This window comes from Lissotriton helveticus, chromosome 8 (genome assembly GCF_964261635.1).
Source record: "Lissotriton helveticus chromosome 8, aLisHel1.1, whole genome shotgun sequence".
In the NCBI taxonomy this organism is placed as follows: domain Eukaryota; kingdom Metazoa; phylum Chordata; class Amphibia; order Caudata; family Salamandridae; genus Lissotriton; species Lissotriton helveticus.
The window spans coordinates 1,663,501,522-1,663,517,671 of NC_136069.1; the positions used below are offsets into that span (position 1 = coordinate 1,663,501,522).

The 16,150-nt window shown below is 40.2% G+C and overlaps 4 non-coding genes across 4 annotated transcripts; all 4 read right to left on the reverse strand.

Moving 5' to 3' along the window:
- Positions 1-252: 252 nt before the first annotated feature.
- Positions 253-325, reverse strand: TRNAT-CGU (transfer RNA threonine (anticodon CGU)). Its single transcript has one exon. It is a non-coding gene; the product is annotated as a tRNA-Thr (tRNA).
- Positions 326-4,313: 3,988 nt separating this feature from the next.
- On the reverse strand, positions 4,314-4,387 carry TRNAT-AGU (transfer RNA threonine (anticodon AGU)). Its single transcript has one exon. It is a non-coding gene; the product is annotated as a tRNA-Thr (tRNA).
- A 425-nt stretch (positions 4,388-4,812) lies between these two features.
- On the reverse strand, positions 4,813-4,885 carry TRNAT-CGU (transfer RNA threonine (anticodon CGU)). The gene has a single exon. It is a non-coding gene; the product is annotated as a tRNA-Thr (tRNA).
- Positions 4,886-8,439: 3,554 nt separating this feature from the next.
- Positions 8,440-8,513, reverse strand: TRNAT-AGU (transfer RNA threonine (anticodon AGU)). The gene has a single exon. It is a non-coding gene; the product is annotated as a tRNA-Thr (tRNA).
- Between the last annotated feature and the right edge of the window lie 7,637 nt (positions 8,514-16,150).

Here is a 16,150-nt window from a genome sequence, read left to right on the forward strand (position 1 = left end):
AATTTTTCATTATGCCTTGTTCAAGAATCCAATCCTTGAATTCAACTCTAGAATGATGTTTTATCTCTATCATTATCTTTGTCATTCTCTTTTTCATTCAAGGCATTACTTTGAATTTCTTCACAATACCACGTTTTTTATTTTAATTTATAATGACCCATTCTAAAGTCAACAGAACAACACTTTTCTTTTTAGATTTTATTAAACATTTGCGTGATGAAAAATATTTTTACAAATAAGGAGGCAATAATAAGGTGCTGCTGAGATTTGAACTCAGGATTTCTTGTTTACGAGACAGGCGCTTTAACCACTTAGCCACAGCACCTTCTTTTGGGGACAATGAAGGAATCATTAATTTAGTATTGTTGATCGAATTCGGTGCCTGTTGTACAGTTTTTTAATATGTATTCTTTTATTAAACAAGAAAAGATTCCTAATCTGTAAACAAGAATAATTATGTTGCATTAAAAAAGAACACATTTTAAACTCAATTCAATATTTTGAAAAGTTTACACAGAATTGTTCTACATAAATGCATCAATATCGCTCAAATCTAGGGTAATATTTCATCTGCGTCTTCTTCATTGATCAGCTTTTTTATTTTGCAATCACAGTATTGCTACTATAATCTTGAAAAAACTTTGAGTTTTTAATAGGTTTAAGATGATATGTTCAACAGGAAGCTGAATCTGACTTTTCTAATATAATTGTATCAAAGGACGACTTAAAGAAAGTGATTTTTTATTTAAGAATGAGAAAGCAAAGTGCTGCTGACATTTGAACTAAGGATTTCCAGTTTACAAGACAGGTTTTTTAACCACTTAACCACAGGACCTACTGTGGTGACAAAGAAGGAATCATTAATTTAGTATTGGTTATCGAATTCGGTGCATGCCTTAGAGTTTCTTAATATGTATTCCAATTTTAAACAAGAAAGGATTCCTAATCTGTAAACAAGAATAATTATGTTGTATTAAAAAAGAACACATTTTAAACTCAATTCAATATTTTGAAAAGTTTACAAAGAATTGTTTTAAATAAATGTATCAATATTGCTAAAATCTAGGGTTTTATTTCATCTGCGTCTTCTCATTGATAATCCTTTTTGATTTTTCAGTAACAGTATTGCTACTATAATCTTGAAAACACTATGAGTTTTTAATAGGTTTAAGATGATCTGTTCAACAGGAAGATGAATCTGACTTTTCTAATTTAATAGTATCAAAGGACGACTTAATGAAAAATATTTTTTATTGAAGAATGAAAACAGCTAGGTGCTGCTGAGATATGATCTCAAGATCTCCTGTTTACTAGACAGGCGCTTTAACCAGCTAAGCCACAGCACCCTCTTGAAAATCCTTCAAGGAACAGTTTGCCTTATGGTGTTCAAGACAATCCTGCGTTTTTCACTTTCCTAATCTTTTCTAAGTATGAATAACACTCTACTGAACCACTTTAGATGAAAACAATCATCTTATTCACAAACAGCTCATTAATATATTGCTTATCCTATTCATAGAATTTTTTATTATGCTTTATTCAAGAATCCAATCCTTGAATTAAACTCTTGTATGATGTTTTATCTCTATCATGATCTTTGTCATTCTCTTTTTCATTCAAGGCATTACTTTGAATTTCTTCACAATACCACGTTTTTTGTTTTCATTTAAAATGACCCATTCTTAAGTCAACAGAGCAACACTTTTCTTTTTAGATTTTATTAAACATTTGCATGATGAAAAATATTCTTACATATAAGGAGCCAATAATAAGGTGCAGGTGAGATTTGAACTCAGGATTTCCTGTTTACGAGACAGGCACTTTAACTACTTAGCCACAGCACCTACTTTGGGGACAAAGAAGGAATCATTAATTTAGTATTGGTGATCGAATTCGGTGCCTGTCGTACAGTTTCTTAATATGTATTCTTTTGTTAAACAAGAAAAGATTCCTAATCTGTAAACAAGAATAATTATGTTGTATTAAAAAAGAACACATTTTAAACTCAATTCAATATTTTGAAAAGTTTACAAAGAATTGTTCTACATAAATGCATCAATATTGCTCAAATATAGGGTAATATTTCATCTGCGTCTTCTTCATTGATAAGCTTTTTTATTTTGCAATCACAGTATTGCTACTATAATCTTGAAAACACTTTGAGTTTTTAATAGGTTTAAGATGATATGTTCAACAGGAAGCTGAATCTGACTTTTCTAATATAATTGTATCAAAGGACGACTTAATGAAAGTGATTTTTTATTTAAGAATGAAAAAGCAAAGTGCTGCAGAAATTTGAACTAAGGATTTCCAGTTTACGAGACAGGTATTTTAACAACTTAACCAGAGGACCTACTGTGGTGACAAAGATGGAATCATTAATTTAGTATTGGTGATCGAATTTGGTGCCGGCCTTAGAGTTTCTTAATATGTATTCCAATTTTAAACTAGAAAGGATTCCTAATCTGTAAACAAGAATAATTATGTTGTATTAAAAAAGAAAACATTTTAAACTCAATTCAATATTTTGAAAAGTTTACAAAGAATTGTTTTAGATAAATGTATCAATATTGCTAAAATCTAGGGTTTTATTTCATCTGCGTCTTCTCATTGATAATCCTTTTTGGTTTTTCAGTTACAGTATTGCTACTATAATCTTGAAAACACTATGAGTTTTTAATAGGTTTAAGATGATCTGTTCAACAGGAAGATGAGTCTGACTTTTCTAATTTAATTGATATCAAAGAACGACTTAATGAAAATTATTTTTTATTGAAAAATGAGAACAGCTAGGTGCTGCTGAGATATGATCTCTGGACCTCCAGTTTATTAGACAGGCGCTTTAACCAGGTAAGCCACAGCACCCTCTTGAAAATCCTTCAAGGAACTGTTTGCCTTATGGTGTTCAAGACAATCCTTGAGTTTTTCACTTTCATAATCTTTTCTAAGTATGAACAACACTCTACTCAACCACTTTAGATGAGAACACTCATTTTATTCACAAACAGTTCATTAATATATTGCTTATCCTATTCATATAATTTTTAATTATGCTTTGTTCAAGAATCCAATCCTTGAATTCAACTCTTGAATGATGTTTTATCTCTATCATGATCTTTGTCATTCTCTTTTTCATTCAAGGCATTACTTTGAATTTCTTCACAATACCACGTTTTTTATTTTAATTTAAAATGACCCATTCTAAAGTCAACAGAACAACACTTTTCTTTTTAGATTGTATTAAACATTTGCGTGATGAAAAATATTCTTACATATAAGGAGCCAATAATAAGGTGCTGCTGAGATTTGAACTCAGGATTTCCTGTTTACGATTCAAGCGCTTTAACCACTTAGCCACAGCTCCTACAATTGGGAGCAAAGAAGGAATCATTAATTTAGTATTGGTGATCGAATTTGGTGCCTGTCGTACAGTTTCTTAATATGTATTCTTTTGTTAAACAAGAAAAGGTTCCTAATCTGTAAACAAGAATAATTATGTTGTATTAAAAAAGAACACATTTTAAACTCAATTCAAAATTTTGAAAAGTTTACAAAGAATTGTTCTACATAAATGCATCAATATTGCTCAAATCTAGGGTAATAATTCATCTGCGTCTTCCTTCATTGATAAGCTTTTTTATTTTGTAATCACAGTATTGCTACTATAATCTTGAAAACACTTTGAGTTTTTAATAGGTTTAAGATGATATGTTCAACAGGAAGCTGAATCTGACTTTTCTAATATAATTGTATCAAAGGACGACTTAATGAAAGTGATTTTTTATTTAAGAATGAGAAAGCAAAGTGCTGCTGAAATTTGAACTAAGGATTTCCAGTTTATGAGACAGGTATTTTAACCACTTAACCACAGGACCTACTGTGGTGACAAAGAAGGAATCATTAATTTTAGTGTTGGTGATCGAATTCGGTGCTGGCCTTAGAGTTTCTTAATATGTATTCCAATGTTAAACAAGAAAGGATTCCTAATCTGTAAACAAGAATAATTATGTTGTATTAAAAAAGAACACATTTTAAACTCAATTCAATATTTTGAAAAGTTTACAAAGAATTGTTTTACATAAATGCATCAATATTCCTCAAATATAGGGTTTTATTTAATCTGCGTCTTCTTCATTGATAATCCTTTTTGATTTTGCAGTTACAGTATTGCTACTATAATCTTGAAAACACTATGAGTTTTTAATAGGTTTAAGATGTTCTGTTCAACAGGAAGATGAATCTGACTTTTCTAATTTAATTGTATCAAAGGATGACTCAATGAAAGTGATTTTTTATTTAAGAACGAGAAAGCAAGGTGCTGCTGAGATTTGAACTCAGGATCTCCTGTTTACTAGACAGGCGCTTTAACCAGCTAAGCCACAGCACCCTCTTGAAAATCCTTCAAGGAACAGTTTGCCTTATGGTGTTCAAGACAATCCTGAGTTTTTTAATTTCCTAATCTTTTCTAAGTATGAACAACACTCTACTGAACCACTTTAGATGAAAACACTCATATTATTCACAAACAGCTCATTAATATATTGCTTATGCTATTCATAGATTTTTTCATTATGCCTTGTTCAAGAATTCAATCCTTGAATTCAACTCTAGAATGATATTTTATCTCTATCATGATCTTTGTCATTCTCTTTTTCATTCAAGGCATTACTTTGAATTTCTTCACAATACCACGTTTTTTATTTTAATTTAAAATTACCCATTCTAAAGTCAACAGAACAACACTTTTCTTTTTAGATTTTATTAAACATTTGCGTGATGAAAAATATTCTTACATATAAGGAGCCAATAATAAGGTGCTGCTGAGATTTGAACTCAGGATTTCCTGTTTACGAGATAAGTGCTTTAACCACTTAGCCACAGCACCTACTTTTGGGGACAGCGAAGGAATCATTGATTTAGTATTGGTGATCGAATTCGGTGCCTGTCGTACAGTTTCTTAATATGTATTCTTTTGTTAAACAAGAAAAGATTCCTAATCTGTAAACAAGAATAATTATGTTGCATTAAAAAAGAACACATTTTAAACTCAATTCAATATTTTGAAAAGTTTACACAGAATTGTTCTACATAAATGCATCAATATTGCTCAAATCTAGGGTAATATTTCATCTGCGTCTTCTTCATTGATAAGCTTTTTTATTTTGCAATCACAGTATTGCTACTATAATCTTGAAAACACTTTGAGTTTTTAATAGGTTTAAGATGATATGTTCAACAGGAAGCTGAATCTGACTTTTCTAATATAATTATATCAAAGGACGACTTAAAGAAAGTGATTTTTTATTTAAGAATGAGAAAGCAAAATGCTGCTGACATTTGAACTAAGGATTTCCAGTTTACAAGACAGGTATTTTAACCACTTAACCACAGGACCTACTGTGGTGACAAAGAAGGAATCATTAATTTAGTATTGGTGACCGAATTCGATGCCGGCCTTAGAGTTTCTTAATATGTATTCCAATTTTAAACAAGAAAGGATTCCTAATCTGTAAACAAGAATAATTATGTTGTATTAAAAAAGAACACATTTTAAACTCAATTCAATATTTTGAAAAGTTTACAAAGAATTGTTTTACATAAATGCTTTAATATTACTAAAATCTAGGGTTTTATTTCATCTGCGTTTTTCATTGATAATCCTTTTTGATTTTTCAGTTACAGTATTGCTACTATAATCTTGAAAACACTATGAGTGTCTAATAGGCTTAAGATGATCTGTTCAACAGGAAGATGAATCTGACTTTTCTAATTTAATTGTATCAAAGTACGACTTAATTTATTTATTTATTTATTTTATTTTAACGACTTGTAGAGCGCCTGGTGACCCGAAGGCATCCCCGCGCTGTATTGATTTTGATATCCAGATGAGATGTTGGAGAGAAAAGGAAGAAAAAAAAGAAAGGGGGGGGACGTTATTTCGGAAATAGAAGTGTTTTCAATTTTTTTCTAAAAATAAGATAGCTGGGTTCCAGTCTGAGGGAACGGGGGAGTGAGTTCCATCTGGTGGAAGCTTTCACGGAGAAGCGTCGGCCACCAGTGCGTGTCTTTTTAAATTTGGGGATGATGTCTAGATGTTCATTCTCGGACCGCAGGGATCTGGGAGCTATATAAGGCGTTACCAGGTCGCTGAGAATCGGGGGGCCAGCTCCATTAATCAGTTTGTAAGCCGTGCACATGGCTTTGAATTCCACTCTTTGACGCACCGGGAGCCAGTGCAGGGCTTTGAGGGCAGGTTTAGCTGACACTCTGGAGGGAAGGTTCATGAGTAGTCGGGCTGCAGCGTTCTGTGTTCGTTGTATTTTAGCCAAGGTGACCTCAGGGGCACCCAGGTAAACCATGTTACTGTAGTCCAGCCGTGACAATATTAGCCCTTGGACTAGGAGTTTTCTGGAGGTGGGCGGGAGTAGGGGAAGAATCTTGCGGGTGGTGCGCATAAGCCCAAAACAGGTTCCTGCAGTTTTGGCCGCTTGTGTTTTCATTGATAACTCGGGTTCTAGCCAGACTCCTAGGGTCTTAATTTCTTTTTTCGGGGTGGGAATTTCCCCGAACACGTCTGGCCAGGCTGATGGGGGGATGGTCACCCATTGCTTTCCCATGAGCATCACTTCGGTCTTCGACCCGTTTAATTTGAGTGAAGATTCACACATCCAGCTGTAGATTTTCGTAAAGCAATTTGCCAAATTGTCTGGGTGATCGTCTAGTTGGGATAGGGAGACGACCAGCTGTGTGTCATCCACGTAACTCACAATTTTGATGCCGAAGGGTGTCACCACGTCTTCAAGGGGGGCCATATAAGCATTAAAAAGCGTAGGGCTTAGAGATGATCCCTGGGGGACTCCGCTCGTGAGGGGGAGGGTGGACGAGTGGTGATTGCTGTCCCATACCTGGAACGTGCGCCCGTCAAGGAAGGACTCTATCCACCTGAGCGCCATCCCGGTGAGCCCTGCTGCCGTCAGCCGTTGGATGAGGACACGATGGTTGACTGTGTCGAAGGCTGCACTAAGATCCAGGAGGATCACTGCCACTGACCCTCCTGAATCCAAAATGCGCCTTGCCTCCTCGATAACGGTCAGCAGGGCGGTGTCAGTGCCATGACCTGGGCGAAACCCAGTTTGGGATTGCCGTAAGATGTTATTTGCCTCGAGAAACTGAGACAATTGTCCGTTGACCAATTTCTCAGCTACCTTGCTGATGCCAGGGAGGAGTGAGATTGGCCGGTAGTTTGCCATGTCTGCTGGGTCTAGCTGGGGTTTTTTAAGGAGTGCTTTCACGACTGCGCTCTTCCAGCTATCGGGGACAGATCCTTGGGCAAGCGAGCTGTTAATAAGCTCTGTGATCGTGGGAACTATGACAGGGGCTACGGTTTTGAGGAATCTAATTGGTGCTGGATCCAGAGGTGATCCGCTTTTCATTTTGGCCAAGGTTGCATCTACCTCGCTGCAGGTTACTGCCCTAAATGTAGCTAGTTGGGGGCGCATGCTGCTTCCTGGTTGGCTGGAGGGTGATTCATTGTCCGTATGACTAGAGGGACAGGGGGGGGAGGGATGTTAAGATTCGGGCAATTTTGTCATTAAAATAGGTGGCTAATTCGTTGCTTCGGTCAACAGGGGGGGCGTTGGAGGAAGGAGTGGTTGGTACTTTCAGTAGCTCTATTACGATTAGGAAGGATTCCCTAGCTAAGTTGGTAGATTCTCTTATCCGAGTGTCGTAGTGGGAGGCTTTAGAGTGCTTAATGGAGGTTTTGTAAAATCTAACAGAGTTCTGGTAGGCTTCCTTGCTGGCGTGCTGCCAGTCTTTCCTCCATAGCCGTTCGTCTTTCTTGCATTTTTTACGTAGTAATCGAAGTTCCGGGGTATACCACGGGGCGGAACCTGGTTTCCCGTTTTTGTCCTCCCGGGTTCTAAATGGGAGTACGGAATCCAGGGAGGTAGTAATCCAGTCTCTGAATTTACTATCGGCGATAGCCGGGTCTTCTGCATGGGCGGGGATAGTGGACTCTAGGGTCCTGGCCCAGTCTTCGGTGGGGAGCTTGGACCAGGCCCTGTCCCTGGTGTAAGAGGAAGGTTTTTGAGATTTCCTGAAAGGTCCTAGTAGTTGGAAAGAGACTAAAAAGTGGTCCGTCCAGGGGAGGGGGAGGGACTCGTTGAATTGCATGGTGGGGGTGCTTGTAAACACCGGGTCCAGCAAGTGACCTTTGTTGTGTGTAGCTCCGGAGTTTAGGAGGTGGAGGTCGAGAGCCGCTAGATCGGTGATCAAGTCGGCTGCCCCAGTATCTAAAGGGTCATCGAAATGAATGTTCAGGTCTCCTAGTATCATGAAGTTGGTGATGGAGTGGGCCTGAGTTGCTACCGTGTCCAGGAGAGCGCTAGAAAAGGAACCAGGGTGACGGTTGATTTTTTATTTAAGAATGAGAAAGCAAGGTGCTGCTGAGATTTGAACTCAGGATCTCCTGTTTACTAGACAGGCACCTTAACCAGCTAAGCCACGGCACCCTTTTGAAAGTCCTTTAAGGAACAGTTTGCCTTATGGTGTTCAAGACAATCCTGAGTTTTTCACTTTCCTAATCTTTTCTAAGTATATACAACACTCTACTCAACCACTTTAGATTAAAACACTCATCTTATTCACAAACAGCTCATTCATATATTGCTTATCCTATTCATAGAATTTTTCATTATGCCTTGTTCAAGAATCCAATCCTTGAATTCAACTCTAGAATGACGTTTCATCTCTATCATGATCTTTGTCATTCTCTTTTTCATTCAAGGCATTACTTTGAATTTCTTCACAATACCACGTTTTTTATTTTAATTTAAAATGAACCATTCTAAAGTCAACAGAACAACACTTTTCTTTTTAGATTGTATTAAACATTTGCGTGATGAAAAATATTCTTACATATAAGGAGCCAATAATAAGGTGCTGCTGAGATTTGAACTCAGGATTTCCTGTTTATGAGACATGTGCTTTAACCACTTAGCCACAGCACCTACTTTTGGGGACAATGAAGGAATCATTAATTTAGTATTGGTGATCGAATTCTGTGCCTGTCGTACAGTTTCTTAATATGTATTCTTTTGTTAAACAAGAAAAGATTCCTAATCTGTAAACAAGAATAATTATGTTGCATTAAAAAAGAACATATTTTAAACTCAATTCAATATTTTGAAAAGTTTACAAAGAATTGTTCTACATAAATGCATCAATATTGCTCAAATATAGGGTAATATTTCACATGCATCTTCTTCATTGATAAGCTTTTTATTTTGCAATCACGGTATTGCTACTATAATCTTGAAAACACTTTGAGTTTTTATAGGTTTAAGATGATATGTTCAACAGGAAGCTGAATCTGACTTTTCTAATATAATTGTATCAAAGGACGACTTAAAGAAAGTGATTTTTTATTTAAGAATGAGAAAGCAAAGTGCTGATGACATTTGAACTAAGGATTTCCAGTTTACAAGACAGGTATTTTAACCACTTAACCACAGGACCTACTGTGGTGACAAAGAAGGAATCATTAATTTAGTATTGGTGATCGAATTCGGTGCTGGCCTTAGAGTTTCTTAATATGTATTCCAATTTTAAACAAGAAAGGATTCCTAATCTGTAAACAAGAATAATTATGTTGTATTAAAAAAGAACACATTTTAAACTCAATTCAATATTTTGAAAAGTTTACAAAGAATTGTTTTACATAAATGCATTAATATTGCTAAAATCTAGGGTTTTATTTCATCTGCGTCTTCTTCATTGATAATCCTTTTTGATTTTTCAGTTACAGTATTGCTACTATAATCTTGAAAACACTATGAGTGTCTAATAGGCTTAAGATTATCTGTTCAACAGGAAGATGAATCTGACTTTTCTAATTTAATTGTATCAAAGGACGACTTAATGATAGTGATTTTTTATTTAAGAATGAGAAAGCAAGGTGCTGACAAGATTTGAACTCAGGATCTCCTGTTTACTACACAGGCACTTTAACCAGCTAAGCCACAGCACCCTCTTGAAAATCCTTCAAGGAACAGTTTGCCTTATGGTGTTCAAGACAGTCCTGAGTTTTTCACTTTCATAATCTTTTCTAAGTATGAACAACACTCTACTCAACCACTTTAGATGAAAACACTCATCTCATTCATAAACACCTCATTAATATATTGCTTATCCTATTCATAGAATTTTTAATTATGCCTTGTTCAAGAATCCATTATATGAATTCAACTCTAGAATGATCTTTCATATCTATCTTGCTCTTTGTCAATCTGTTTTTCATTCAAGGCATTTTTTTGAAATTCTTCACAATACCACGTTTTTTATTTTAATTTAAAATGAACCATTCTAAAGTCAACAGAACAACACTTTTCTTTTTAGATTGTATTAAACATTTGCGTGATGAAAAATATTCTTACAGATAAGGAGCCAATAATAAGGTGCTGCTGAGGTTTTAACTTAGGATTTCCTGTTTACGAGACAGGCACTTTAACCACTTAGCCACAGCACCTACTTTGGGGACAAAGAAGGAATGATTAATTTAGTATTGGTGATCGAATTCGGTGCCTGTCTTACAGTTTCTTAATATGTATTCTATTGTTAAACAAGGAAAGATTCCTAATCTGTAAACAAGAATAATTATGTTGTATTAAAAAAGAACACATTTTAAACTCAATTCAATATTTTGAAAAGTTTACAAAGAATTGTTTTACATAAATGCATCAATATTGCTCAAATCCAGGGTAATATTTCATCTGCGACTTCTTCATTGATAAGCTTTTTTATTTTAGCAATCACAGTATTCGTGCTGAATCGCAAGTGCGCTGACTACTTTGTGAATACCTCCTGAGGCACAGCCGGGAGCAGTTTGTAAGATTGAGCATTTTTGTGATTTTAAAAACTGTAAAACTTAGCATTTTTAATTACTCTCTCACCTTTTCTGTCACACGACTGGTGTGTGCAGACACCCTTCTACGAACCAAAACGAGCGCTGGCAAGGGCGAAAATCGCCACTCTTTCCACCGCCATTCCCCACGCCCTGACCGCGACACGCCCACTCAGAGGCCACGCCCCCCGCTAGTGCTACAAAAGGCTCGCTGAATCGCAGGTGCGCTGACTACTCTGTGAATACCTCCTGAGGCACAGCCGGGAGCAGTTTGTAAGATTGAGCATTTTTGTGATTTTAAAAAACTGTAAAACTTAGCATTTTTAATTACTCTCTCACCTTTTCTGTCACACGACTGGTGTGTGCAGACACCCTTCTACGAACCAAAACGAGCGCTGGCAAGGGCGAAAATCGCCGATCTTTCCACCGCCATTCCCCACGCCCTGACCGGGACACGCCCACTCAGAGGCCACGGCCCCCACTAGTGCTACAAAAGGCGCGCTGAATCGCAAGTGCGCTGACTACTTTGTGAATACCTCCTGAGGCACAGCCGGGAGCAGTTTGTAAGATTGAGCATTTTTGTGATTTTAAAAAACTGTAAAACTTAGCATTTTTAATTACTCTCTCACCTTTTCTGTCACACGACTGGTGTGTGCAGACACCCTTCTACGAACCAAAACGAGCGCTGGCAAGGGCGAAAATCGACGATCTTTCCACCGCCATTCCCCACGCCCTGACCGGGACACGCCCACTCAGAGGCCACGCCCCCGCTAGTGCTACAAAAGGCGCGCTGAATCGCAAGTGCGCTGACTACTTTGTGAATATCTCCTGAGGCACAGCCGGGAGCAGTTTGTAAGATTGAGCATTTTTGTGATTTTAAAAAACTGTAAAACTTAGCATTTTTAATTACTCTCTCACCTTTTCTATCACACGACTGGTGTGTGCAGACACCCTTCTACGAACCAAAACGAGCGCTGGCAAGGGCGAAAATCGCCGATCTTTCCACCGCCATTCCCCACGCCCTGACCGGGACATGCCCACTCAGAGGCCACGCCCCTTCCCTCCGTCCCATCACCATAAAAATGTGCATGTACCGGAAGCGCATCGGACGAGCGCAGCGGGCGCGATGATTGCGCGCCGAAGGCCCGCATAAGGCAAGCTCGTCAGCACTCGTCTGCGATCAGGACGCGACCGGGGCCGGACCCCCTATCCGACCCACTAGCCACAACATCACGACATACACTCAGGCGGAGCTGATGTCTCTGAGACCCCCCCTTTGTGCCACTTGCCCATGTCCCACCTCTGACGCCCAGAGTCAGGCCTACGCATGCACAGTTTGCCACTTTTCTCTTCTGACTTCAGATCTTACCGTCAGCCCTGCTTACGCTCTGAATTCGACCTCCACCAGCGGAGCTCGCCCCCCCTTTACCCTCAGAGCGGCGCTGATCAATTGTAGATCACTGAGCAAACACGCCATTGACATCTGGCAGTCCTTGCGGGACAACCACTGGGACTTGCTCTTTCTAACCGAAACATGGCTGAACGACACCAAGAATCCCGCCATCACTCATGCCGTACCGGAGGGCTACAGTATTATCTGTGCCAACAGACCCAACGGTAAACCGGGAGGAGGTGTCGCCTTAATCCATAACTCCAAATGGACAATCACCCTCCCCCCATTTGACCAACTTGACAGTATAGATGGCTTGCCGTTCAGTGTTCAACTCTCCCCGTCCTCCTCCTGCTCCGGAATTCTTATCTACCTTCCCCCCCCATTCCAATACTTCACATCTACCGGTCTTGGCGGACAATATCATTCAGCTCAGTACACGATACGCTAATTTCACCGCTTTAGGAGACTTCAACCTCCACGTCAACGATGAATCTTGCTCGCATAGCCACCATTTCATCTCTATGCTGGCGGCATGCAACCTAGTGCAAATAATAACCTTACCCACGCATAAAGCAGGCAACACACTGGACTTGATCTGTTCCAACTTACCATCTATTCAGGTGTCTCCCCCCACCCGGTTATTTGGTCGGACCATTTCATCATCCCTTTTGAGATTAGCATTCCCCATTCCTTTAGACCCACCATCACCCCTAAAACCTCAGGTAGAAACTGGAGCCGCATCACCCCCGATGCGCTCCTGAAATGCCTAAAAAATTGCCAACCCAGCCAGTCTCCTGACCTCGACCGAGAGATCGACCACCTGGACGCATGGATCGGCCAGGCCCTAGATACTCTAGCCCCTCTTAAACCCATTAAGACCTATCGGGCTGTACCTTCAGCACCCTGGTACTCAGACGAGCTTTGGCAGAAAAAGGCCTCCTGTAAATCTCTCGAACGCCTCTGGAGACAGATTTATCTCCCTGATAGTAAAATCACTTATAAAACCGTCCTCAAAGAATACCGGAGAATGATTGAAGAACATGAACGTGATTTTCTAGCTTCCAGAATCAAACTCGCCAGCAACGGCGCCAGAGAGATTTTCAATATAGTTAGATCCTTTACAGACCCCATCGCTCTGACTCGAACCCAGCCCGCATCACAGGCACTTTGCGACAAACTCTCACAATTTTTCGAGGACAAAATCGAGACCATCTATTCCTCCTTCCCCACCCCCAACAAAGAAGATTGGGAAGAGGTACCCCCCACTCTCCCGCCACCGCTGGCCACCCTGTCCGAATTTGCAGCCATCTCGGAAGCAGACACTATAGCAGAACTACTTAAATGCAAATCAGGCTCTCCTAATGACCCTTGGCCTGCCAAGCAATACAAAAAACTGGCACCCCTTCTAAATCCCTACCTGAATCACATCTGGAATAACTCCCTCAGATCGGGCAGTTTCCCCGCTAAGTGGAAACATGCTTCCCTGGTCCCCATCCTCAAGAAACCCAATCTGGATCCGGACCTTCCCTGCAACTATAGGCCTATTTCCCTCCTACCTGCCCCAGCTAAGATCCTGGAAAAGTTGGTACACTCTCAGTTGGCGCATTTCATTGAATCCAACGGGCTACTTCATGACTCCCAACACGGCTTTAGGTCGAGCCACAGCACGGAGTCAGCCCTTATTGAAATGGCTGACTCGGTGAGGTGGACGCTCGATCAAGGGTCAAGGGCGGTGTTAGTGCTGCTGGATCTTTCAGCAGCATTGGACACCGTCTCTCACAGGATCCTGCTAAGGAGGTTGGAGGATTTAGGCTTAGGTGGCGCTGTGCTGAAATGGTTCAAATCGTATCTTTCCGACCGCACACAGCAGGTTTTTACCCCTCCCTACACTTCCTCCGCCAGACCTCTCAAATGGGGAGTCCCACAGGGCTCCTCCCTTAGCCCGCTCTTGTTTAATGTTTACTTTCACCCCCCTGGCCAAGCTGATCGCTCAGACTGGGATTAAATCGACTTCCTACGCTGATGACATTCAGCTTCTCTTTACCTTCGACACTCCCTCCTCTTCTGCCTTTGATCCGTTAAAAACCTGCCTCAGGAACGTCTCCAAATGGATGGATGCCAATTCCCTCCGGCTTAATGCTGGAAAAACGGAGATCCTGTTTTTCAACTCACCATCCCAGCTGGACTCTAATTTGTGGTGGCCAGAAGATCTGAGTCAAGCCCCCACGCCCAAAGACTCGGTAAGAAACCTCGGAGTCCGTTGGGATAACCACCTTAGCTTCAACACTCAGGTACAAACAGTAGCAGCCTCTTGTTTTGGCAAGATCAGGACCATCAAACGTCTCATCAACTACCTACCTGCGGACTGCCGTAAGACTGTGATCCAGGCATTGATTACCTCCCATCTTGACTATGCCAATGACTTATATCTTGGTATCACAGCAGGCCTATGTCATAAACTCCAGACGGTCCAAAACGCCGCCGCTCGGCTAGTGGAAAGAATCCCCATTAGACATCATATCTCTCCACACCTCCGCAAACTGCACTGGCTGCCAATTGCTAAAAGATGCGTTTTCAAAGCCATGACGCTGGCCTATCGAGCATCAAAAGGTCATGGGTCCGCCCATTTGAAAAACATCTTGTGACCGTATGCCAACTTCAGGACATTACGCTCCAACTCCCTTCTTCTCCTGGAAATGCCACGCTTTAAACGATCTCGTGCAGGTCAAAAAACCTTTGAGGTCTGTGCCACTCAGCATTGGAATAAGCTACCGGTAGCCCTACGTTCCTCCCAATCAGAATTGTCCTTCCGCAAGTCCTTGAAGTGTGGTAAATAAATAAATAATACCCTATTTTTTGAATGTATAAATGAATAACAGATAGCTCAATAAAATAAGAGTCAAGATTCGAGGTAGTAGGAGTTTTGCAGGTTTATTACAGCATAAAGGACAGGAACAGGACAACCTGCATAGGAATAGGATGACAGGGCCCAGCAGCGCTGCTGGTGTCAGGATCGGGACAAGGGCAGGAAGGGAATGGAATGGGATAACATTTTAATAACGATACATGAGCATATATACATAGCGCAAACACATAGCATTACATTGCAGTAGGCGTAGCAGTGGGTGGAGCAGAAGGCATGACGCGTAGCAGTCGCGAAAGATAAGGGGGAAAAAGAGGTGTAACAGGGCGTATACATAGACATGTGATGCAAAACGTAACAGAATATGTCATGAATGGGGCGGAAACCATGGAGGGGGCTACCTAAGGAGCCGGGACCTCTAACCTAGTGGTGCGCGAAAACTTGCAATGACGTATCACTAGGAGAAGCTGGGGGCTATGAACTCTGTGCTAGGAGCAGAGACTGAAGTCTGGAGAGTCAGGGCGACATGTACCTAAACAGTATCTAGTATCTGATGTTTAGAGAACATGTTGATATAAACTAGAAGTCAGGAGAGGAAAGGCTAACTTGATTCTAAGACTGGACCATGCATTATTCTACATGTAGTGCGTGATGAAGAATACTAAATGACCATTAAATACAGTATTTCTCTTACATGGAGCCGAAAAGGCTAGACAATGACGGAAACTATTGATGCAGTTCAGTAGCTTAGGAATGCAGAGAAGAAGGACTGAACTGATAACTGGAACCATAACATGCTTTTGGCAGACTCAGAGGCAGAGCCAGCCTGAACCGGGCACTGCGTGGCAGGAAGTAAGTGAAGGGTCGAGGATACAGGTGGGGGCTGTATCGCTCCTCAGCGAGGCTTCAGGAGACAGGAGCTGAATCTGGAGTCCAGGCCCTTTTGAGGCCTAGAAACGGGGACTTTACAATGAAATAACGTGCACACTGG